The 27,554-nt window shown below is 38.4% G+C and overlaps 1 protein-coding gene across 2 annotated transcripts in view; it reads left to right on the forward strand.

Moving 5' to 3' along the window:
* The window catches only part of LOC102159844 (melanoma-associated antigen B4-like), a 134,780-nt gene that overhangs the window by 14,117 nt on the left and 93,109 nt on the right, over positions 1–27,554 (forward strand). For both annotated transcript variants that reach the window (XM_005673516.2, XM_021080241.1), the window contains exon 2: positions 26,590–26,674. The gene's annotated coding sequence lies outside the window, so the exon portion shown is untranslated. The remainder of the gene's footprint in view (positions 1–26,589; positions 26,675–27,554) is intronic.

The raw sequence follows: 27,554 nt of genomic DNA on the forward strand, positions 1-27,554 counted from the left end.
TCCCCTGTTGATTAATGAGACTTAACCTCTTTTATATGTTTATTAGCCATTATGTAATCCTTTTTTGTGAAGTACCATTCAATTATCTTACTCATTTTTCTATCTGGTTGTCTCTCTTTTTCTTAGGGACTTAAAGTGTTTTTAAAAATATATTCAAGATCAGAGCCTTTGTCAGTTACATTTTTAGAATTATCTTTGACCACTATTTTCATTGCTGTTTTACACATAATGCTCTGGGAGAAGCATGAAAGAATACTGAGTACCCTAAGACTTCCATGTTGTGAGAGAGTCCAAACTAACCACATGGAAAGGCTACACGAAGAGCTATTTGGCTAGCCTCAGCATTCCAGCCATCCCAGTGCACACACCAGACACGAAAATGAAAAAGCCATTTTAGACTTAGCCAAATATGATATTAAGAATAGGGAAGATAGGAGTTCCCGTCCTGGCTCAGTGGAAAACGAATCTGACTAGCACCCATGAGAACACAGGTTGGACCCCTGGCCTCGCTCAGTGGGTTAAGGATCCAGCATTGCTATGAGCTGTGATGTAGGTTGCAGACGTGGCTCAGATCCTGCATTGCTGTGGCTGTGGTGTAGGCCGGCGGGTACAGCTCCTATTCGACCCCTAGCTTGGGAACTTATGGGTGTGGCCCTAAAAAGACAAAAAAAAAAAAAAAAAAAAAACAAGACAGCCAGCAGCCGGAACCAAGACTTCAGACATTCAGACAAGGACCCAGATTGAGCCATTGCATGATCTCTAGCCATTCAAACCACCCAGCCAAGACCCCAGTCATTGTAGAATGAAAACTCTCTGTCTTTGGTCATCCCTGCCCAAATTCCTGGCCCTTAAAATCTCAAGCAAAATAAATATTGTTATCTGATGCCACTAAATTTGAGATAAATTGTTATGCAATGGTAGATAATTGAAACAGAAAGTTCATTGAAGGCCAATGTCGAGCCGGGCTCTGAAGGACTGGAATAAGTGCAGAAGAGGGCTCCTGGAAAAGCAAACACATGAGCTAAGTCGATAAAAGAAGAATAAACCTGAAGCCTTTAGGTGCTGGTGAGGTGACCATACCAACAAGTAGAAAAGATTATTTTTGGATAAATGTGGCAAGATGTTCTTCACATTTACTGGTTAGACAGAACAAGGAGAGAACTTTGTTAGTATAATAGCACATTAAAATGAAGCTATATAGTTGTCATCATGAAGAAAAATATGATGATGACTTGTGAATGTTGTATTCTGAAGAATCTGAAGTTACAACTCCTGGAATGGACCCATGGCCCTGATTGAGGTCACCTTTAGAAAGGAAAAGAAGAGATAGAAGAGACAATGATCTCATATATGTTTATCCTACGTATGCCTGATAGGTACCGAATGGGTGACTCCATGGGAAAAGACTATTATTAGTTTATTTGGTTTTCATTCCCCTAATAGATTCTGAACTCAGCATATGTCCAGTATCAACAGTTGATAGTGAAACTACTCTCTGGAAATGAACTTTATGTAAGATTTACCAAGTTTATTTATAGAAATGTATTAACTTAGCTAGTAAGAAGCATCAAATCATAAAAGACCTTGCCAGAGGTAGGGCTTAGATGAAATGGGTGAAGGTGGTTAAAGGTTAGAAAATAAGTAAATCATGGGGCTTTAGTATATGGACATAGTTAATAACATTGAAAATTACTCAGAGTAGATCTTAAAAGTCCTCATCACATGAAAAAAATGGTATAACTGTGTGGTGATTGATGTTAATTAGACTTAACTGTGCTGAGAATTTCTCAGTATATGTAAATACCTAATCACCATGTTGGATATCTGAAACTAATGTTATATGTCAATTATATCTCACTTTTTAAAACAAAAAATTATGAAAAACTTTGAAGTATGTGTTTTTCATTGGTTTTTTTTATGGCTGCACCTGTAGTATATGGAAGTTCCTGGGTAGGAGTGGAACCAGAGTTGCAGCAGCTGGCCTATGCCACAGCCACAACAACACAGGATCCAAGCTGTGTCTGCTACCTACACCATAGCTCTTGGCAACACTGGATCCTTAACCCACTGAGCGAGGCCAGGGATCAAACCCGCATCCTCATGGATACTAGTCAGATTCTTAACCTGCTGAGCCACATTGGGAACTCCAAGAAACAGGTGTTTTAGATATAATTTTGGAAGCAACTGAGAACTTGTCTTTTGTTAAAATGGTTATAAGTGCCTATTACAAAAGTAATTCCCGTGTACCTTTGGGGACAGAGGAAGGAAAAGAGACAGATGAGTTTTCAGAGTATAGAATTAGGTAAAAGGATGCATTGGTTAAGTTGGCACCAAAACAAGATCAAGAACTAGCACAAGGGGCCAGTGTCAATGGGACATATTTGCCGTATCACTGTCTCATCTCTTTCATTTCTCAACCTTGAAAATTGCCTTTGAAGGCATAAGTGGAATAAGGTGGTGATTGGAAGGAAGGTGTATGATAAGTGCATGCCCCAACTATGAAAAATAGTATGAAAAATTGTGGAGTGCAAACGAGATAGTGCATATTGACTTCTGTCGTCAACATCTAGTATGATGGCTTATCTCATAATGCTGGCATTTTGAACTGTAGTAAATAAAAACTTTCTGTACCAAGACTATTTTTATTCTTAGTGGTATATAACTTCAGGTACCTGTAGAGAGAAGGAGAACACACTGGAGTCCAATAATAAAATGTTTATTATAGTACTGAATGTAAAAATGTCTCAGCAGTAGTTTTTAAAAATGCATGATGAGAATACATGGCCTTTTGATGCAGTGATAATAAATAAATAAATAAAGCCCAGAGGCAGAAAAGTTGGACCAGATTCTACAGTCAAGTTATGAACACCCCCAAACCTCCCCAAACCCAAAAAAAGATTCATAAAATGGAAAGTTAGTTCCTATTTATATTTTCTCATGTCTTTCATATTTCTTTGTTAATTCTTTATCATGCCAAATAGTAGATTACATGTATAAATGGTAGATTTTGAGCTGTTAGTCTAGCTAAATTTTGCCATTGGGAAATTTGGAGCTTCTGAAATCTGTTTAATGTTTTTCTCTTAATGTAAAAATATTATCATTGAAAATGCATAGTATTTCTTTTTTTCTTTTTTTTTCGTCTTTTTGCTATTTCTTGGGCCACTCCCGCGGCATATGGAAGTTCCCAGGCTAGGGGTTGAATCAGAGCTGTAGCCACCGGCCTACGCCAGAGCCACAGCAACACTGGATCCGAGCCGCGTCTGCAACCTACACCACAGCTCACGGCAACGCCGGATCGTTAACCCACTGAGCAAGGGCAGGGACCGAACCCGCAACCTCGTGGTTCCTAGTCGGATTCGTTAACCACTGCGCCACGACGGGAACTCCCAAAAATTCATAGTATTTCTGATGTCAAGACTAATATGGGATAATATATAGGAAGTGTTTTGAAAACCATAATTTATAACACATTAAAATAGTAGTGTTGATGTTAATGATGATAATAGTATTACCAGGTACACAAAGACTGGAACGTTAAACATCGCATATTCCTAGATGTTAAATATAAAGAAAGAATTATCATTTTTTTCCTCCTGAGAAAGGAAAACTGACGTTTTCTCTGGCCATGGTCTTTTAACGTAGGCTATTTTCTTTATAATAGACTGTCAGTCTGTATTTATTGAGAACCACTGCATGTAGAATTCATTTCTTGCTGGTTTGGAGAATTGTAAAAAGTAGTAGTGAAGTCTCTGCACAGGAGGAATTTATTTTCTGAAGACAAAGAGAATAAACAAGTTCATGTGCTTAAAGAGTACATGAAGGCGTATATGTGTGTTCAATTATGTACACACTTCTTTGCACATTTCTCACTCATACATCCACTTTGGTTTAGTAAAGGGATGGACAGCTATGGCCCGAAGGCCAAGCCCAGCCATTGGCCTGTTTTTGTATGACCCTTGAGCTAGGAAAGTTTTTTACATTTGTTTAAGGGTTTTTAAAAATAGAAGCAATGAAGAATATGCAACACAGGCAGTATAGGTCCTGAAAAGCCTAAACTATTTACTATCTGGGGCTTTACGGAGAAAAAAAGCTGTTGGTCCTTGATTTAGAGTAATCTGTGAAACTATGAAATTGCTAAATTGGAGAGACTAGAATTGTCTCAGGTTAGTGTGAGAGAAGTACTGAATGATCTGTGACCTTATAACCACACTGGACGAAGCTTGAGTAAAGATACCTCTCATTTGTGCTGCATAGCCTTCAAAGACTTTGCTGTATGAAAGGCAAAAATATGTACTGAAGTCATTACTTATCACTGCAGGAAGTTTCATGTGTGGATTGCAATGCAATTGCGTAAATCTATGTCCTCTCTATTTTTTTTTTTTTAAGCAGAAAAAGCTTTATTGCTTTGCCAGGCAAAGGGGGCCACAGTGGGGGTAATGCCCTTAAAACTGTGTCCCAGTGGTGGCGGGGGTTGGGGGTGATACTGGTTGTGAGGAATCTTACAGAAGTGATTTAAGGGGCAGTGTTGCTGATAAGGATCAAGGAGCCTGCAGGGCCTGCATTCCTTCATTATAGAGATCCTCTGGCCTCAAGTAGTCTCCTGAGGGCTTCTGTGGTTCTCAAGGTTATCAAACTGTGACCTCTCAGGAATGAAGAATGCTTCAGGTAGTTAACCTTTTCGACTTGGTGGGGGTTTTAGTCCTGCAGAAAAGCTCAAAGATGATGTTAGGTGTTATCTCTTGAGGAGGAACCAGGACCCTGCCCCAAGCCTGCATCATTGTTCCTTGATTGCTCCTCTCTTGTCTCCACATCTCCTCCCTTCCCTGATTAGCAGCCTTTTGAACCTACCCTTTGGAACCCAGGGAAGCTCATGGAGGCTGAGTGAGGCTTATTTCTTAAAAACAAGAGAAGGGGGACACAGGCTTTTGTCCCCAGTAGCCCCACAGGGTCCTGCTTGGTTTCAATTTCCCCTTTCTTTGATACGCTTCAATCTTGAGGAGAATAGCTGTTAAAAAAAGAAAGGAAATAATTGTTTTGGATAGAGATGTTAATCATAAATTTGGCAGAGGAACTTGGTTTTAGGGGGACTTGGTTTCCATCCCCCCTTTTCTTTCAACCTTCCCCACATCTTTCATGGAACCAGGCAGTGACCACTCTGGGTACTTCCTGATGAAAGGGGCTGTAGTCCAGTCTCAATTTGTGGAATGGACACCAAATTAGGAAAATTCCCAAATTCCAAGTTCTGTATCCCAGTCTTGTGTAATTAAGATCTCAATCCCTTGACCATTTTGGTTCAGCAGACCCAGTTCAAAGTAGGAGTGACAACTAGAACTTCAGTAGACAAAATAGATCTCGTTCCTGAGGAATTCAGGAGAATAAACCCGAAACCCAGTCTGGAACTGGCACTAAAGGGAGACTTACAGCCAGTAGTCTAATTTTTCCTAAGTATATTTTAACTTCTGATATAGCATGGACATATACATAACAGGAGCTATTCACCACTACGCATATCTACTTTTTCTATTAATACCTGATCAAAAACAATTTCATTGTCTAAACTTAATAGTTACAAGAAGAGTGTTTGAAAACATAAGGTTGCAGCTACCAGCTGTCAACAGACACTGCTTTGAGAATGGCTCGTAGCATCTAAATCTGGCACAGCTCAGAAAATTCAAGTTCTCAAGAATACAGAAATGTGTCTGAAATCACATCTGCAGTGGCCACCTAGTTTCACCTTGGATGTCTGAACCATAGTTACTCCATTTTGACTTTCAAATGTATTCTTCTCAGTGGCCAACACAAATGTATGACACATATCCAAAAGGCCACAAAACAGGCCGCTTTGGTCAGTACAGTTTTAAGTTAAAACATATATAAGCCAGAGTGATTTCCCCTACTTCAATATGTGCAGATTTTCCCCATCATTTCCCCTTTTGATTGCAAATCTTTAGTAGAAAACATTGATGATCAAAATATCTGTCCCTGTTTGCCCTGGGGCCTAGATGATGTCCCTCAGTGCTAGGCCTCCTTTATATTGGCCTAGTTAATCCACATTGAGAGAAAACGATCAAGTATTGTCAGCAAGCTTGGAGGTACATTAATGAGGAAACGCTTCATACATTTTATCACTTCTACCCAATTGTCACACAAGTGTTGTATGTGTGCTTTTAGATCTGTCATCTCTGATAGCACAGACTATTCAAGTTGAGTGAATCTAGGTCTCCATTCCTTGTAACCAAGCTAGTTTTCAATGCTTTATTATTCTGTTTATAAAATGTGCCCATAAGGACCTTGGGGTGCTCACTCAGTGACAGCTCAACCTTCTCTACTCAATTCTGTGGCTAATTGTGACATTACTGCTAATTGAAGTTGCCATTGGATGTAACAGAAAAGACCTATATTTTCCCAACATATCTTTAGTTTGTGTACCAGAAAGCTGCCTTTTGATTCAGAGCTGCAGCTGGAATTTGCAGTACGTGACTCAGCTGCCTGGTTTATGCTCTTTCCAATGCCTTTGCAGGGAAGTGTCATTTCATTTCTGCTTCAAAAGCATTCTTCATAGAAGTTTCTACTGACATTTAAAAAAATAACCTGTGTCCCAGTAGCATCCCACCATCCCCTCACAACTCTTAGAACTTGTCCTCTGGTTTTTCATGTGTGTGTGTGTGTGTGATTTCATTCAGTTTCTTCATGAATGTTCCATTCTCAGTTAGTAAGCACAATTTTAGGAGATTCCAGTCTTATCTAGTGGAATGGTTCTGTGGGAAGTCCATTTTTGGATGTGTACCCATGTATGACTCTTGGAGTGGTGATTAGTAATATCCTCTTTAATTAGAGTAGTATGCTCTTTAATTAGAGTAGTATGTTCTTTAATTATTATTCAACCTTAATTGACCAAGTAACCAAAAGTATACATAAACTACATATTATACATTTCTTGAAACTTTCTGTGCCTCACCTTCTTCATATGCTAAACGAGGACAGTAACAGAACTAATTAGCTCCTAGGTGTGTTGGGAAGGTTAGATGAGGTAATTCATGTAGTTGTTTAGCTCAGTGTTTGGCACAGAGTAATACTTGGTACCTGCTAATACCATTAGTCATCATTATTAGCTGTTTAGCCTGACAGAGGTTTCATTCCCTAGAATATCTGTTTAGTCATTTACAGATATTTGTTAGCTGCCATTTGCATGCACTGTCTTAAACACTGGATTATCAAAGATGCTCTTTAAATCTTCATTAAGATATAACAGATTTCTTTTGAACACAGATCTGATCAAAGGCCTGATAGATGCCTAAATCAGTGATTGGAAGGATATGCCCAGGTCAATGAGCTGTTTAAGTCTAGGTCATTGTTCTTATCTCCAAGAGCAAAGACATGGGCTGGCTGCTGTTGCTTACATAGACATATTAAGCAACCCTTAATGTCCCATATCCCTGCCAGTCAGGCTACTTTTTTCACTGCCTTGCCAGTGTACCACACTTATTCCACTTCAGACTCTCTCTATGCCACTGTCTATCCATGACCACAGAATCACCACAGTGGCATGCCATAGGTACAAGGATAAGCAATCCACAGATAGAGGGCAAGGTCACCTCACACTTACTGACACCAGAGATGGCCTCAGGACTCTCTCAGTGTTCCAGAGAACCACTGCTTCTGACTTACCAAGTCGTTAGATTTTAGGCTGAGATGTGACTGCATAGGCAGCCACTCTAGATTTCCCTTGGTGTAGCCCCTTCCAGGGAATATAAATGTATATATCAGCGGTTGCATAAAAATATTTTGGTAAATCCTGTGGCTTCTGCTGATGGCTCTAAACCTATGAGTGCCTCAGATTCTCAAGCAAGACTTAAGGTGGGAAGGTAGAGGCAATTGAAGAGGTATCTAATAACTTCCCATAGATGAGGGGACCTCCTTAGGAAAACTTCCACAGCTCCTTCCTATGACCTTCATCATTGCTGTAGTAGCTGATTGAAATTCTTTGTCTACTGGTGATACTGGCAGCCATGTTCCAGCAACACACAGAAACCTGAGAAGGTAGAGCCAACCCACGGACACCCTGAGGCTTTTTCTTTTTTTTTTTTAACTTTAGAATTAAGAACAAGAAACAGAGGGACTCCTAAAGTGGCTTCTGACTTGAGGCTCCAGGGGAATTCCCTGATTCCTGCTGTTCTTGCATTCGCTGAGCCTCTAATATTTGTACCCCAAATCCACATTTTGACTTAAGCTACTTCTAATTTTGTATCTGTAACTTGCAATTAAAAGAGTTCTGTCTAAAATCCACTTCAGTCTCTCTTTTTAAATTCCAACAATGACTGAATTTGTTATTTTCCAAAACAAGTCACAAACTCTAAAATGAAAATTTCTTTTGAAAATCAATTAATTATTAAAAGGAAAAACTAGCCATAAAAAGATGAAATCTTGCCATTTGTGACAACATGGATGGACCTTGAGGGCTTTATGCTAACTGAAGTAAGTCAGGCAGAGAGAGAGTAATGCCATATGATGTCATTCATATGTGGAATAAACAAAAACAAAAAAAAATGAATGAACCAAACAAAAACTAACAGGTGGATATAGAAGAGAGAGTAGCGGTTAATAGAGGGGGAGGGGGGAAGTGTAAAATGGGTAAAGAAGATCAACTGTATAGTGACAGATGGAAATTAAATTTTTGGTGGTGAGTATGCTGTAATGTATACAGAAGAAATAATGTTGAACATGTGACTTATGTAACGTTCTCTCAATTTTTAAAAATTCACTTCCTTAGGCATTTGGCTACCTCCTCCTTTGATCAGAGTGTCTAATCTCCACATCCATGGGGGAACCTGCAGCCCAAACCCTAGCACCCTCTGAGACTCCCAGAAGGGATTTGGCTGACAAAACTACTGTTTCCTCATGGTAAAAGTATTGGGGATGAAAACAACAACAACAACAATAATAATAATAGCATTGGGGATGAGTAATTCTGGCAGTCCCAAATGTTGGACAAGGAGGCTGAGTCTGTGGTTGCCAGAGTGTGAGATGTAGTTTTAAAAATTTAAAAATGACAAATTCATCTGGAAGAAGGACCAGCTCCCTTTTAGGAAGAATGCCCACAGTTCTGAAGATGTCTCAGTGGAGTGGAGACTGTCCCCAGCTCAACCTTGCAAAGCACGTCCTGGAAATAGCAGTGCCACGTGAGGGGAGGTGGGGACCCTGGGTCACTGAGTCAGCCTCTTCCAGGACACTTGGATTGAGCAGGGTAAAACTGGCTTCTCAGGAGTTCCCGTCGTGGCTCAGTGGTTAACGAATCTGACTAGGAACCATGAGGTTGTGGGTTCAATCCCTGGCCTTGCTCAGTGGGTTAACGATCTGGCGTTGTCGTGAGCTGTGGTGTAGGTTGCAGACGTGGCTCGGATCCCGCATTGCTGTGGCTCTGGCGTAGGCCGGTGGCTCCAGCTCCGATTCAGCCCCTAGCCTGGGAACCTCCATATGCCGCGGGAGCGGCCCAAGAAATGGCAAAAACAAAAAAAACAAAAAACAAACAAACAAAAAAAACTCTCTTCTCAGAAAATTCTTGAAATTTTAAGACATTGCCAGGTTCCAGTTGATTTTTCCCTAGCCTTTAAAATTGAAAACCAGGTCTCAGGAGTTGCCGACATGGCACAGCAGAAATGAATCTGACTGGGAACCATGAGGTTGTGGGTTCGATCCCTGGCCTCACTCAGTGGGTTAAGGATCTGGCGTTGCCGTGGGCTGCAGTGTAGGTCACAGACGTGGCTCAGATCTGGTATTCCTGTGGCTGTGGTATAGGCCGGCAGCTACAGCTTTGATTTGACCCCAGCCTAGGAACCTCCACATGCCACAGGTGCGGCCCTCGAAAAAGACAAAAAGACCAAAAAAAAAAAAAAGAAAAGAAAAGAAAAGCAGGTCTCAGTAACTTTGGTGAGACTAAGCAAGACCAGGCTTCCACGTAGTACAAGGAAACTTTAGATCAGGAGAATGAGCCTACCCCATAGATGTGGTCACATGCATCCTCTACTATAGCCTGCATGCCCACTGTGCCCTGGAATGCTCAAAGGTGTTTGGGCATGGGACTGGTTTGACTCAGGTTTGTTGTAAGGCCAGGTGCGGCCTTGTGTGGTCTGAATTCATTGGCTGGCCTCCTCTGGCTGCAGTTAGCCCTTTCTACTTCTCCAAATGCTAAATGCACTATACAGATAATGTGACTTTCTATTTGTATGGGAAGCAGAGCAAAATTAGGGCCCTCTTTAACAGAGCCTGTCTCCTTCCAGTTCCACCAGTAATCTGTCCTTGTTGCCAGGCACTTGTTTGGGTTAGAATCAGAACATTCTACAAGATTCTCTGTGATCAGTTTTGGCTCACAGGATACTGGCAGTAAGAGGCAGAGCTGAGGTGCCCTTTGGAGTCATGGATGGTGTGCTGGTTGCCATAAAATTGGCTTTCGAGGTGGTCCTGGAAAAAATATATGCTGCTTTGTTAGTGTTTTCCAAGCATTTGATCCAAGCTCCAGGTATCTTGCAATTTTTCTTAGAGATTCTGCTATATGCTACCTTGGTTGTTTTTGTAATGAAGAGACAACATATTCTAAAGAAAAAACAAGAGGGAGCCAGAAGATTTTCTGCCCAGGCTGAAGAACTTCATGAATTCATTGAGAATGAACCGTGTACACAAGCCAATGAAGCCGCCACGTCACCTCCAGAAGAAGCCAGACCTCTCTCTGAAGTTATAACCTCTGGATCTGTCAGCACCTCGTAAAGATATGAACAGGTTCATCTCTTCACCTGGGGACTTTCTCAAAAAAGGAACAAAAAAGTAAGCTCCCTAAACTTTTATTTCACAGTGTGATGATGGCTCTTGGACAAAATATCTAATCTTCAGGAAAACCTAAAACTGCTTTCCCAAGAAGCTGTGAAATGATCTGAAAGAGTCCAAGAAGGGAGAGAATAACAAAAATGCTTGAAAATCCAAATATATGAACAAATCAGATTTTAAATAATAAAGAGAGTCAATTAAAATCTCTTAAGTACAAGGTCTGGTCTTGTGGTCAGTGTGCAGTGATTGCCTTTTCAGCTTGGGTCACATTTTTCTTTTTGTTCATGTCTAGTATGCTGGACATTATGAAAAATAGGATGTTCAGGCTCTTGATTCTCTTATGTTACTTCAAAGAATATTGATTTTTAAAAAATATTTAATAGGCACTTGACTTGGCTGGACTTGAAATCCAAACTTTGTTTCCTCCTTAGTGAGCAGCCCTGAAATCTTCATTCAGTTATTTTTGCCTTAGCTTAGTTGTTTGGACTTTTGCCTAGCACCTGCATAGGTCAGAGAGCAGTTGAACTGTCGTGCAGGGTAGTACTTATAAGCAGAATTTGGATTTCCCTTCATTGAGTGTCTCCTTTTTGATGTTTCTCTCTTACTTTCCAGATGCCAGTTTTAGCCACATTGCTTGGGATTAACTTAGGCTGCCCTCAGCAAAAAGCTGTAAAAGGCAAGAATTCCCCCATTCCATTTTCTGCTTCCAGGTGTAGACTCTTCTTTAATATTTGTCTGATTTTAGTTATTCTCCATTGACTTTAGGTCAATTTTTATATTATGTCCAGAGTTTCAGGTGTTTTCTGTGGAAAGGCTGGTCCAATAGGAGCTACTTCTCCATTACCAGAATGACAATGTCACTCCTCCCACAGGTACTCCTAATACAGTGACCATGGGCCATGAGGCAGGGATGTATGTAGTGGTCTTATGCTGCACAGTGAAGAAACTTGTTGTGCATTAAACTCCTATCATCCCACCAATAAACAGTCTATGTAAATCTCAAATGTAGGAGTTCCCTCATGTCACAGCAGATTAAGGATCCAGCATCACCTTCTGTGGCTCTGGTCCTTGCTCTGGCATGGGTTTGGTCCCTGGCCTGGAAACTTTGCTGTAGGCATGGCAAAACAAAACAAAAACCTAAACAAAACAAAACAAAACAAGTGTAGAAGGCAAGGAAAAAAATGATGCTCTCTTAACTCCAAGTATGCCCATGTGAAAAATGAAGTCTAATCCTCTCCTCCCACCCCCCAAAAAAAATCCCTTAAAATCATGGTACTTCTATTAATTCATATTACATGATTATTTTAAATAAAGATCAGAGCCACTAATTGACTAGAATGAATGAGACCCATCAACAGACAGTGATGGACAAAGAAAAACTGGCATTCTTGAGGGATGCTTTTAAAAATTAAAATCTCATTTCTTTATAATTAGTCCATCAACCCAAGGGAAAATTTTCATAACTTTCTTCTTGCCAGCTTCTGCCTATATTAACATTTTTACCTCTTTCAAATGCTTGATGCCATTGTAACTAGATTTCCTCTTTTTCCAGAAGGAGAGAGAGGGAGGAGGAGGGAAGGAGAGACAGACAGAGGGAGGAAGGGAGAGGGAGGGAGAGAGGGGAAGGGAGAAAAGAAGGGAGAGAGAGAGAAGCACACACACACCTGTGATTGGTTGTGTGTGTGTGTGTGTGTGTGTGTGTGTGTGTGTTGGATGTTAGGGAAGAGATTAGAGACTTGGAAAAAAATCTTTGTTGGATGAGGCAACACTGGTGGCAGAACCTGTGCATGTCTTGCTGAATGGCAGTCCTGCCTGAATAATGGGAAATGATCTCAAAGACCTTCTGTTTGTCTCCAAATCATGACTTAAAAATGTACCTAAATATGTTCATGGTGTCAAGTCAGGAATCTTTCCTTCACAAATATTAAGTGAATACCTATTTTCACTTGTTTTCCATAACTTTGACCTCAGTCTTCCCTTCTACATGATGATTTTCTGCTTTTGTAGCAGGTAATTCTTAATTACCGAGAAGCATTGACTGCATCCACAACCTCTTTCAACCTGAGTGATACTAACAAAAACAGACCAAACTAGCATCAAAATCTGTTTGGAGGGGTGAGGAGTTATTCAAGGGAAATATCAAAGCCAGGCGGGTTGGATCTGCTATCTTATGAGTAGTTTTATGTAAGTCAGAGTAGATTCTTAAAGAACTGATCTTTTCTGTTTAAAAAGTTTGGTTTTGTTTTTTCATAGATAGAACCCTTTGATTATCCCAGGTAGAATGAGCTGCTTCTAACTCATTGATGTTTATTTGTGTTTTGCATCTCTTTTTGTGTCTGAAGCCTAGACTGTTTCTGAATAATAATTCTATAGCTTTCTCAGTGCTGGTCAAAGGCTAGCAGAGGGCTTTGTATATAATCGTTGTTAAGAAATGATAGTAATTATAGTGACAGACATGTGTCTACATCTTTTAGAGGCAAAAAGGCAAGTATTAAATTACCAAAACAGTAATGCATCGGTGGCCCAATTTGCATTTAGAGGTATTAAAAATCATGACAGATTGCTTTCTCAAAGTGTTTGTTTTGCCCCCCCACCATGTGTTTCAGGTCAGTAATTAAGTTCCTCATATTGAACTTGTTCTACTTATATGAGAAATGACTATATTTTAAATCCATTTTAGATATGAAAATGACAAACTTGAAAATTATTAGATTATAAAGATAACTTATAAACTATCCTCTAGGTGGTAACTCATATAGATCCAAGGAATTAGAAAAACCATTTGCTTACAAAAAGGTGGACAACTTATTTTCATTTTTAAGAAATCATGAAAGCATAAAACTCTTCTATAGAATGTCAATGTCAATTAGAGATAATACATTAAATAGAATCAGGAGTAGTGGTGTTTTGCAAATTTGCCTTTGAGAGACATTTGGCATAAACAGATCAATCAAGGTCAAGTGACTTTTTCTACTTCGGTAAAATGGTGAAGCCAGATTTTTGTCTTAGTGAACAATTTACAGATGTTAAATGATCTGTACAACTGAAATAAAAGCAATGAATAGAGAGGCAAGTTTTTCTCAGTATAACAGCTTAAAACCATATTATGGATACAGGATGTCTAGTTACTAACAAAAGGCTGGACTATTCAGAATCAATTCTATACTTGTTTGTGTTAATACATCTTTCTCAGTATGAGAAGTTATTCCTCATAAGGTATAAATAAAATGTATTCTCCAAAAATAGAATATTTTTAACAGATGCACGTCTAGATGAAAAAGTCTAAAGGCAGAAATAAGAGCAAAAATAAACTTTTTAAAAACTTACATTTTTTATACCAGTTTAAAATATAGGAAAATGTTTCAAAAATGTTAGTTTATATGGTTTTTCATAATTATTCTTTGACATAAAAGCATCAAATATATTCTTCCAGCAGGAATTGCCTGTGTGGATCCCAGTGCTTAACAGATGAACTGAAGTTTATAAAAGGAAGAAGAATGCTGGCTTTCTATACCATAAAGTTGTATACCCATCACAATACTTATTAACTTAAATATACATTAGTTGGGAATATGTCCATTATAAATATTCACAGGGCTCTAGGTTGTACCCTGATATACCCTATGTATGCAAATAAAGCCTCCACTATAGTCTCATGTTGCAGATTATTGGCAGTGGATACTTTCTGGCGCCCCCCCCCCTTATCCTTCATCATTCCCCTTTTGGGTGGGCTGCATATTCAATTTGTAACACTGTTGAAATTATTGGCAGTGGATACTTTCTGGCGCCCCCCCCACTTATCCTTCATCATTCCCCTTTTGGGTGGGCTGCATATTCAATTTGTAACACTGTTGAAAAATCTTTCCTCTACTTACATACTCTAACTCATCTTTTCATTAGGTGGAAAACCAATCTTTTTTTTTTTTTTTTTTTTTTTTTTTTTTTTTTTTTGCTTTTTAGGGCTGCACTCGAGGCATATGGAGGTTCCCCAGGCTAGGGATCGAACTGGAGCTACAGCTGGCCTACACCACAGCTACAGCAACATGAGATTCGAGCCTTGTCTGTGACCTATATCATAGCTCACAGCAACACCAGATCCTTAACCCACTGAGCAAGGCCAGGGATCAAACCTGCACTTCACCACGACGGAAACTCCAATCTATTATTTTTTTAAGCACACACAGGGTAACATATTGCATCTAAGCGAGACTCATTACTTGAAATATAAAATGCCCCCTCCCCCCAAGCCACTTTAACTTCAGTCACTAACATTATCTTAGAATAGTTGAAATTAAGACCTTTTTTTGTATCCTTACATTCATATCATAGCTTCTCTAATGTGGTGGCCTCAATAGAGTGAAGCACAAGCAGATCCATTTCTAAGGGAAAGAAGTTGCATCTTAAAGACTAAATCACAAGTTCTGGCTACTCAAGTAGGTGTCACAACACAGTGTGAGATACTGAAAAATGAATGATTGGCCAATGGGGAAATGCTCTATAGCACAGAGACCTCTACCCAATATTCTACGGTAATCTATGTGGGAAAAGAATCTGAAAGACAGTGAATGTGCGTATGTGAATAACTGAATCACTTTGTTGTACAGCAGAAACTATTATAGCCTTTTGAATCAACTATGCTTCAATAAAACTTTAAAAAATGGATTAAAGACCTAAACTTAAGGCAAGATACTATAAAACTCCTAGGGGAAAGTATAGGCAGAACATTCTTTAACATAAATCTCAGCAGTATCTTGTTTGATCTACCTCCTAGCATAATGACAATAAAAACAAAAATAAACCAATGAGATCTAATTAAACTCAAAAGCTTTTGCACAGCAAAGGAAACCATAAAAAGAAAAGACAGCCCACAGAATGGGAGAAAATCTTTGCAAATGATGCAACTGACAAGGGCTTCATCTCCAAAATATACAAGCAACTCATATAACTCAACAACAACAAAAAGCAAGCAACCCAATTGAAAAATGGTAAGACCTAAATAGACATTTCTCCAAAGAAGACACACAGATGGACAGGAGGCACATGAAAAGATGCTCAGTGGCACTAATTATTAGAGAAATGCACATCAAAACTGCAGTGAGGTACCACCTCATACTGGTCATATAACCATTATTAATAAGTCTACAAATAACAGATGCTGGAGATACGTGGAGAAAAGGGGACCAACACTGTTGGTGGGAATGTAAATTGGCACAACCACTATGGAAAACAGTTAAGGATATTCCTGAAAAATTAAATATAAAACTATCATATGATCCAGCAATCCCACTCCTGGGTATATATCCAGACAAAACATTCATTCAGAAAGATACATGCACCCACATGTTCATTGCAGAACTATTTACAATAGCCAAGACATGGAAATAACCTAAATTTCCATTGACAGATGAATGGATTAAGAAGATGTGGTGCTGGAGTTCCCGTTGTGACACAGTGGTTAACGAATCCGACTAGGAACCATGAGGTTGCGGGTTCGATCCCTAGCCTTGCTCAGTGGGTTAAGGATCCGGTGTTGCCATGAGCTGTGGTGTAGGTTGCAGACGTGGCTCGGATCCCGTGTTGCTGTGGCTCTGGCGTAGGCTGGCAGTTACAGCTCCGATTCAGCCCCTAGCTTGGGAACCTCCATATGCCGCGGGAGTGGCCCAAGAAATGGCAAAAAGACAAAAAGACAAAAAAAAAAAAAAAAAGATGTGGTGCATATATACAATGGAATACTACTCATCCATAAAAAGAACAAAATAGTGCCATTTGCAGCAGCATAGATGCAACTAGAAATCCTCACACTAAAGTGAAGTAAGTTACAGAGAGAAAAATACCATATGATTTCACTTATATGCGGAATCTAAAATATGGCACAGATGAACCTATCTACAAAATAAAAACAGACTCACAGACATAGAGAACAGACTTGTGGTTGCTGATGAGGGAGGGAGAGGAATGGAATGGAAGTCTGGAGTTGGTAGATACGAACTATTACATTTAGAATGGATAAGCAATGGGGTCCTACTGTATAGCATAGGGAACTATATCCAATCTCTTAGGATAGAACATGATGGAAGATAATATGAGAAAAAGAATATACATATATGTATTACTGGGTCGCCTTGTACAGCAGAAATTGGCACAACGTTGTAAATAAACTAGAAAGAAAAGAAAGGAAGAAAGAAGAAGGAAGTAAGGAAGGAAAAGAAAAAAGATAAGATCACAGAATGCTGTGGAAAATTCTCTGCCCTCAAGGAGATAATAATCAATTTAAGGAATCAAGATTCTTGACACAATTAGCAAGCAATGGAGAACTGTTCTAAATCATGTGATACAGAATTCAAGTGCTCTAGGATATAAGAGCAAGGAAAATTGCTGCAGACTAGGGAAATCAGAGAAGGGAAGGGTTTTTCAGGGCACAAGTCCCTGCTCCATTCCAGCTGTAAATTGGACATAAGCCAGACTACTCAGAATGCTTGCTCTTATAATTCGTCACAAAATATTTCTTTCTTCTTGACTTTCTTTTGATTAGCCCAATCTCATTTGAGTCTCTTTGGCTCCCTGTTTCACAAACTGTATTCTCAGTACACTGAGCTTATACTGTCCTTTTTTTTTTCCTGACAACTCTTTTTTTCTTACTCAATGAACTTATTACATTTGTAGTTTACAATGATCATCACAATCCAATTTTATAGGATTTCTATCCCACAACCCCAGTGCATCCCCCCACCACCCCTTTGTAGACCATAAGTTTTTCAAAGTCTGTGAGTCAGTATCTGTTCTGCAAAGAAGTTCATTCTGTCCTTTTTTCAGATTCCACATGTCAGTGAAAGCATTTGATGTTGGTGTCTTATTGTATGGCTGACTTCACTTAGCATGATAATTTCTAGGTCCATCCATGTTGCTAAAAATGCCAGTATTTTGTTCCTTTTAATGGCTGAGTAATATTCCATTGTGTATATGTACCACCTCTTCTTGATCTACTCCTCTGTCAGTGGACATTTAGGTTGTTTCCATGTCTTGGCTATTGAAGATAGTGCTGCAGTGAACATCAGAGTACTTGTGTCTTTTCAGTTCATGGTTTCCTCTGGATAGATGCCCAGGAGTGGGATTGCTAGATCAATGGTAGCTCTATTTATAGTTTTCTGAGGACTCTCCATACTGCTTTCCACAGTGGTTGCACCAATTGACAATCCCACCAACAGTGTGCTAGAGTTCCTTTTTCTCCACCCCCTCTCCAGCACTTACTGTTTGTAGACGTTTTGCTGATGGCCATTCTGGCTGGTGTAAGGTGGTACCTCAGTGTGGTTTTGATTTGCGTTTCTCTAATAATGAGTGATGTTGAACATCTTTTCATGAGTTTTTTGCCCATCTGTGTGTTTTTGGAGAACTGTCTGTTTAGATCTTCTGCCCATTTTTGGATGGGGTTGTTTGGTTTTTTTTGGTATGGACCTGCAGAAGGTGTTTATAAATTTTGGAGATTGATCCCTTGTCAGTCAATTCATTTGCAAATATGTTCTCCCATTCTGTGGGTTGCTTTTCGTTTTGTTTAGGGTTTCCTTTGCTGTGCAGAAACTTTTAAGTTTGATTAGGTCCCATTTGTTTATTTTTGTTTTTACTGTCATTACTCTAAGAGGTGGATCTGAGAAGATGTTTCTGCCATTTATGTCAGAGAGGGTTTGGCCTATGTTTTCCTCTAAGAGATTTATAGTGTCTGGTCTCATATGTAGGTCTTTAATCCATTTGGAGTTTATTTTTGTGTATAGTGTTAGGGAGTGTTCTAATTTCCTTCTTTTCCATGTGGCTGTCCAGTTTTCCCAGCACCACTTATTGAATAGGCTGTCTTTTCTCCATTGTATATTCTTGCCTCCTTTGTCATAAATAAGTTGGCTGTAGGTGCATGGGTTGAATTCTGGGCTTTCTTTCCTGTTCCACTGATCTATATGTCTGTCTTTGTGCCAGTACCATACAGTTTTGATGATTGCTGCTTTGTAGTATAGTCTGAAGTCAGGGAGCCTCCCTCCTCCAGCTCCATTTTTCTTTTTCAGGATGTCTTTGGCTATTCTGGGTCTTTTGTGCTTCCAAACAAACTTTAAAATATTTTGTTCAAGTTCTGTGTAAAATGTCCAAGAGATTATAGCTGAAAACTTCCCTAAAATGGGAAAGGTACCACTCACTCAAATCCAGGAAGCCCAACGAGTTCCATATAAAATAAACCTAAGGAGGAATACACCGAGACACACATTAATCAAACTGACCAAAATTAAAGACAAAGAGAAAATCTTGAAAGCAGCTAGGGAAAAGAAACCAATAACATACAAGGGAACCCTGATAAGGCTATCGGCAGATTTTTCAGCAGAAACTCTGCAGGCCAGAAAGGAGTGGCATGATATTGTCCTTTAAGTTATGTTTACATACATATAATTTCCATTTTCTTTCTCAGTTTTTTTAGGGTGGGAACACAATTTTTTCCTATCATATCTTCTATTGCATTAATGCAATGTCCTCCACAAATTACCCACTCGGTTACATTTTTTGATTAATAAATGTAAAATATCTGGGCTATGGCATGTTTGCATCTACTAAAGTGCCTGGCATAGGGTAGGTACACAATAAATAGTCTGATAAAAATCCATCTAACTGTTAAATGAATGGACTCAGTGGTCACTTTTCATTGCTTTATCAATTAAATCAGCTAACAGATAGTTTTGCATATGCAAGTAATGAGGAAGCAGTTAATTTAGTTACTCTAAATAGATATGGCTTGGAAGTGGATCGTGGTAATTGGGATACATTACCTCAAATATGTGTGTGTGCATGTGTGTGTGTTATGTATATATATACATACACACATTGCCATAGACACAGAGTTTGCAGTCTGTTACAAGAGCTATGTAATTGCACAGCAATCCTTCATTTTTAGTGTACATATGGTTGTATAAAGTATTTGTCCTAGAAATTAAACACTACCCAACCATTTTTCTGTGTCTCTTTTATTGATTAATTGTCATATTGATTCATTGTTGCTGCATTTAAAACAAAAGGCAAAAACTGGACCAGCATTTTGAAAATGCCATGTCAGGAGCAACCTGTAACAACCAGCAAGTGCTTAATGCCTACAACATTTCTTTTATTGTTAGAGACTGAAATATGTAGAATAGTGAATTTCATAGCTAAACTTATATTGAAACCTTGTCTCTACATAATGCCGTATTCATACAGTGGACAAACTGGATAGTGATAAGAATGAATTATCTACAACTTCTCTCAGTCTCATAAATGAATCTCCCCTACCTGGTGTCGAGTGAAAGAAAACAGAAGAGTACAAATTCCATGATTATGTATGTATGTATGTATGTATTTATTTTGGCCATTCCTGTATCATGTGGAAGTTCCTAGGCCAGGGATCGAACCTGTGCCACAGTAGTAACCCAAGCCTCAGCAGTGACAACACTTAGCCTTAACCACTAGGCAACTCCCTTCTATGATTCTTTTAATGTAAAACACTAAAACTGGCAAAACAAATATTTACTGTAAGAAGTAAGGGTATTTGTCTCCTTGAAGAGGAGGTATTTGTGATGGAAAGGAGGTAGGATGTTAGCTTCTACAATGCTGATCATATTCTGTTTCTTGATCTGGCTGCTACTTTCATAGTTGTGCTCAGTCAATGGAACTATGGAAATGTATAGTTTCCATACATTTGGAAAATCATGGAAATGTATAATTAATATATATTTGTTCACTTGTGTTTTCATAAACAATTTTAAAATTAGGTTAAAATTTACCTCCTAGGGTTAACATGAGGGCTGACTCAAATGGAATTTATGTAAGTGCTCAGCAAACACTGCATTCAATAAACAATCAATACATATTACTTCCTAATATATTAATTGCTATACCCCAGATATCTTACAAATCTGAATCATATATGTGGTTTTTTGTTTTCTTTTAATTTTGTTGGAGTTTAGTTGACTTAAAATGTTGTATTAGTTTCAGATGTACAACAAAGTAAATCAGTTATATATATATCCATTATTTTTTCCCATATAGATTATTAAAAACTATTGAGTATATTTCACTGTACTATAAAGTAGGTTCTTGTTAATTATATCTATTTTATATAGTATTGTTTATATGTTATCACTTGCCTCCGAATTCATCCCACCCCCGCCCCCCACAGGTTCCCCTGTGGTAGCTATAAGTTTGATTTTGAAATCTGTGAATTTGTTTCTGTTTTGTAAGTAAGTTTTTCTGTATCATTTTTAATTCAGTTCCACATATAAGCGATATCATGGTATTTTTCTTTCTCTGTCTGACTTCACTTATTGTAGTAACCTCTAGGTCCATCCATGTTGCTGCAAATGGCAGTATTTTTTTCCTTTTTGTGGCTAATATTCCATTGTATATATGTACCACATCTTCTTTATCTATTCCTTTGTCAATGAACATTTAGGTTGCTTCCATGTCTTGGCTATGGTAAATAGTGCTGCAGTGAACACTGGAATACATGTATTTTTTCAAGTCATGGTTTTCTTTGGATAGATGCATAGAAGTGGGATTGCTGGGTCATATGGTAGTTTTGTATTTAGTTTTTTAAGGAACTTCTGTACTATTTTCTATAGTGGTTGTACCAATTTACATTCCTACCAGCAGTGTTGCAGGATTCCTTTTCTCCACATCCTCTCCTGCATTTATTGTTTGTAGACTTATTAATGATGGCCATTCTGACAGGTGTGAGATGATACCTCATTGTAGTTTTGATCTGCATTCCTCTAATAATTAGCAATGTTGAGTATCTTATCATGTGCTCTTTGGCCATCTGTCTTCTTTGGAGAAATGTCTACTTAGATCTTCTTTCCATTTTAACTGATATATATATATATATATATATATATATATATATATATATATATATGAATGAAATTTCTATTTGTTTTGTTTTGCTTTTTAGGGCCACACCTGCAGCTTATGGAAGTTTCCAGGCTAGGGGTCGAATCAGAGCTACAGCTGCCAGCCTATGCCACAGCCACAGCAGTGCTGGATCCGAGCTGCATCTGTGACCTACACCACAACTCAAAACAATGCCAGATCTTTAATGCACTGAGTGAGGCCAGGGATCAAGCCCACATCCTCATGGATACTAGTCAGCCTTATGGTTAACTCATCTTGACAAAAGAGGCAAGAATATACAAAAGAAAAAAGATAGTCTCTTTAATAAATTGTACTGGGAAAATTGGACAGCTGCATCCGAGCTGCATCTGTGACCTACACCACAACTCAAAACAATGTCAGATCTTTAATGCACTGAGTGAGGCCAGGGATCAAACCCACATCCTCATGGATACTAGTCAGGTTTGTTTCTACTGAACCACAAAGGAAACTCCAAGGTGATTTCATATTTTGGAGATTAATCCCCTGTCATTTCATTTCTCTCATTCTGTGGGTTGTATTTTTGTTTTGTTCATGGTTTCCTTTGCTGTGCAAAACTTTTTAAGTTAAATTTGGTCCCATTTGGTTTGTTTGTTTTTATTTTCATTACTTTAGAAGGTGGATCAAAAAAGATAATGCTGCACTTTATGGCAAAGAATGTTCTGCCTATGTTTTCCTCTAGGAGTTTTATGTTATCCAGCCTTACATTTAGGTCTTTAATCCATTTTGAGTTTATTTTATATGTGGTATTAGAGAACGTTATAATTTCATTCTTTTACATGTAGCTGTCCAATTTTCCCAGTACAATTTATTAAAGAGACTGTCTTTTTTCTTTTGTATATTCTTGCCTCTTTTGTCAAGATGAGTTAACCATAAGGCTGTGTGTTTATTTCTGATCTTTGTATCCTGTTTCAGTGATCCATAGGTAGGTTAATACATAATATAATGAGGCAGTGCACTAGTATTTCTCAGAACATACCTGCTCTTCCTTTTTCTATTCTATAGACATTCACACACAACAAATGATACCCTAATAGATCTGCTTTGTCAGATTGCTATCAGTGAGTTGCTCCTCACTGAAAATAAGTGCACATATAGCAACTGTATAATAGTATCCATCATAGGTTAATAATGAGTGAACAGCAGCAGAATGGAGCTCCTAATAGAACAAAACCAAACTACAATCAGAGCAAAACACCCTTCTATTTTTTCAACTGGCAGAAAACATATTGCTTTGAATTGTGATTTGGCAGTCCATCTCAAAGAAAGTAACATGAAATGACTTCCTACATCATTAATTTACTGATCAGGGCCCAGTGGATATAGATATTGTGCTGAGAAGTTCTTTCTGATTCTTGGACAAAAGTGTGTTGAGGACTGATAATCCCTTGGTTGTCTGTCTGTGCATTTTTGGCAGATTGCTTTAAATAAAAGACTGGATAATTTTTAAAGAACCGAATCAAACATGACTACTGTTCTTTGCCAGGTTTTGTCTAATAACAGTCAGTTGTTCACTAATGGTAGCCAACATCTTTCGTATTATTTGTCATCCATTGCCTAATCTAATTATCATATTGAAGTTAAAGGATGGTCATTGAGGGATTGGGTTTTACAATGAAAGCCTTATACACTGGAACTAACCATTCCTAGTAATTATTATCATGCATATGTATTGTACACTTGGGCCTCCATGTCTTTATAAAAAATCCTATGGCAAGAGTATTTTATGGTTGCTGGGATTGCTTTGCATTTATTTATTGATGCAAATAAACCTTGAAGATCAACATTGAACCTGCTTTCTGAACTCTTAAATAATCAACTTTTCCCTAGCGGAAGCAAAAGCAGAAAACCTAAGATTCCTATTGTAATTTATTTTTCTTAGAACTGCAAAACTGTTTGTGAAGCAGCAGGAGAAACAAAGGGAAAGATAGACTTGTTTATCTGGAGATAAAAACCAACTGCAAAATCCTTCCTGACTAACTTGATGACAGTACTTCCCCCCAAACAATGATAAACCCCATGTTTGTAAAAAGGAAAAACAATCTTACTGAGTTAGACACAGAAACAAGAAAGAAATTCTGATTTTGATGATGTAAATAGGACTCTAATGTATTGGTAGAGATTTCCATGATCTTCACACATTAGCCTTGCTAAGCTATACTTAAATGATGTACCCATCAATCATGGATGGTTTTATTAAGTAGACAATGTTAGTGGTTAGAGAAAGTACACAACAGCAAGCATGTGCTCTTTCTAAAATCTGATGTTTTTGAGATGAGTAATGATATTGGTTGGTCTATGTATTCAAGGTTGTTAAAACGAATACCAGGTAGATACAGCAAAATCTCCTTTTCCTAAAAGAGGAAGTCTTAACAAACAACCTAAGTTATGTAATTCCAAGAAGTTTCGAACCTCAAAAATAATTATTCCTCAAAAAAGACACACAAATAGCTATATAAAAATATGCTTAGCATCACTCATCACCAGAGAAATGCAAATAAAGGCTACAGTGAGATCTTCACACCTGTTATGATGGCTAGCATCAAAAAATAAAACAGGAGTTCCTGTCGTGGCTCAGTGGTTAATGGGTCTGGCTAGGAACCATGAGGTTGTGGGTTTGATCCCTGGCCTTGCTCAGTGGGTTAACGATCCGGTGTTGCCATGAGCTGTGGTGTAGGTTGCTGACACAGCTCGGATCCCGAGTTGCTGTGGCTCTGGTGTAGGCCGGCGGCTACAGCTCTGATTAGACCCCTAGCCTGGGAACCTCCATATGCCACGGTAGCAGCCCTAGAAATGGCAAAAAGACAAAAAAATTAAAAAAATAAGACAAAAAAACCTCAAAACAACAGACAAAAAGTGATGGCAGTTATGGAGAAGTCAGAACACTTGTATGTGGTTTTTGGGAATGTAAAATGTAGTTGCTGTGGAAAATGCTATGGAGGTTCCTCAAAATATTAAAAATAGGACTGCCATATGATCCAGCAATCTCACTTCTGGGCATCTATCCAAAGGAATTGAAATCGGTATCTCAAAGAGATATCTGCATTCCCTTGCCCATTGTAGCACTATTCACAATAACCAAGATATGGAAACAACCTCAATGTACGTTAATAGATGAATGGATAAAGGAAAGGTATATGCACAATGAAATATCATTCAGCCTTTAAAAAGGAGAGCCAGTCATTTGCAACCACATGGATGAAACTGAAGGATATTATGTGAAACGAAATAAGATGCAGAAGAACAAATGTTCTATGATCCTATTTGTATGTGGAATCTAAAATAGTCAAATTGAGGAGTTCCTGTTGTGGCTCAGTGGAAACAAACCCAACTAGTATCCATAAAGCTTCAGGTTCGATCCCTGGCCCCGCTCAGTGAGTTAAGGATCCAGCGTTGCTGTGAGCTGATGCTGCTTGGATCTGGGATTGCTGTGGCTGTGGTGTGGTGTAGGCTGGCAGCTGTAGCTTCGATTCAGTCCCTAGCCTGGGAACTTCCATATGCTGCATCTGAGGCCCTCAAAAAAAAAAAATATATATATATATATATATAAAATAGTCAAATTCATAGAAGCAGAAATTGGAATGCTAGTTGCTAGCAGCTTGAGGGAGGGGGAAATGGGGTCAAAGGGTATGAACTTCCAGACAATTTTTCTATTACTATAAATTGCAAAAGCCTGCTTATAAAGAAATAACTTAATTGTTAATGCATAGCTAATTCCCCAGTCCATCAATATATCCATCCATCCACCCACCCATTCATCCACTGTATCCTTTGTTTATCCATTCAACCATTGATTCATTCATTCATTCAGCCATGTAGTAAGATTCCACCATGTGTCAAGCACTCTGAAATTAGGTAGCTTTAAAACAGTTGTCTTTGTGGGGGGAGGTGTCAAAAAAAATGTAACAATTGAGGTGCCCTAAACATTTGACAGCTACAAGGAAATAAAGAGCTTGGAAGTTTTAATCAAGCTAAGTGTCTTCAACTGCCTTCTGCATGCTTCGCTGGATAGGTGCATTATAGATTGCTTGAACCTTATTTTGGAGTGCTCACCAGTGGTATTAATGGTTTCATTTATAGAGATGGCTGTGGAATTTTTCATTTTACATTTTTCCTTAAACAGTTAGGTAAGTTATGTATTTAAAGGATACAATGTATAACTTGCTATGATGTTTCCCAAAATATCCTTCACTCTCTGTTGACCACATGATTAAGAGGAATTTAAAGTATGTAGCACACCTGAGATGAGAGCATACACATTCTCCTTGAGGTGCTGAGAATTCTAGAAGCAACAGAAGAAATTTATTGAAAAATACCACTCAGGGAATGACCACTTGGGAATCTGTGGTGGCAGCATCAACAAAGGGCTGTGATGAGCTTGAGCAATGTCGTATATTACAAAAAAAAATCTTTGCTGCACCAGGAGGAGTAATAGGAAAGCCAGCTCACTGCAGGTAAAAGGTGTGGATGCTGATTAAATTCCTTGCTCTCAGAGAGCCGTATTTTATGCAGAGCCTCACTTTGCCACTGAATTCTGTCGGGGATTGGGGGCAGGGGTGTGAGTGTAATCAGAGGACACTTATTTTTGTAAGATCAAGATTTTGAATTGTTTTTCTTTCCTCCTCAGTGCTAAAGATATAATTCTATCTTTTAAGTGAAACATACAATTCAAATTTAATTCTTAAATTAAGAGGTAATGTTGAAAGTGTTTTATTTTAAATCCACATAGAGAAAAATCTAACATCTAAGATCAGAGTGATTTTTATCCTAGTTCATGTGAAACTCACTGGCCTTTGAGCAGGAGACATTACTCTTCTTTTTTGTTGTGTGCTTTATGCTTAGGACTCAGCTTCATTAGGACTTTTAATGGTGGGCTGAGGAGGGCTGCAACGTTTGGACTTGGTGAAAAAGTTTATACTCTGGCTAGGTGAGTGCAGAATGCTCGGATTTATTCTCCCTCATTGTCTCCTGTTCACGTGTCCTTTTAATAGACGCTCATGCAGTGATGAGTCTGTAAACCTCCTTTCCAGATGGCAGACCCCTCTTTGAAGGAATATTTGTAAAGGTCCCTGCCCAACTGACAACAGTTTATTCATTCCTAACATGCTTATTTACTGCCATAGAGCAATGGGAGGTACCTAATTTGGGCAGTATAAACTTGGCAATTTGTATATAATTGTTGGCTTATTGAGCCAGGGGTATTTTCAGTTTTATGACTAAACTTCACTTTTATACTCTTGCTGATGAGTTTTCTGGTGCCTAAATGTAAGCCCAAATTGCTCCTATATTCATCAGTCATTATTCTCAGCTAGAAATTTCTTATGCTTTCTCATATGCTTCGTGAACAAGAAACAACTTAACCAATGGAAAAGCAACTCCTGCATGGTCACTTTTAATTTTTATTGAAGACATGTATTTATATCAAGAGAAGTACACAAATCATAAGCGTATTTCTCAGTGAATTTCCATAAAGTGAATATATCTATGTAGCCAGTACTCATATCAAGATAGAGAATAATACCTAAAAGCCTCACATGCACCCATGTGATCACAGTCCCCCTCCCTGATAAAACCACTGTTTTAAGACCATAAATTACTTTCTCTGAATTTGAACTTGGTAGAAGTAAAAAAAAAAAAAAATTCAATGTGTACTCTTTTGTGTCAGCCTTCATTTACTCAACATTTTATTGCTGTTATTTATCCTGACACTTGTGAGTAGTTATAATTTATTTATTCTCATTGCTCTATAGTATTCCATTGTAAGACTATGCAGTGATGTATTTATCTGTTTTATTGTTGAGGGGTCA

This window comes from Sus scrofa, chromosome X (assembly GCF_000003025.6).
Source record: "Sus scrofa isolate TJ Tabasco breed Duroc chromosome X, Sscrofa11.1, whole genome shotgun sequence".
NCBI classification, from domain to species: domain Eukaryota; kingdom Metazoa; phylum Chordata; class Mammalia; order Artiodactyla; family Suidae; genus Sus; species Sus scrofa.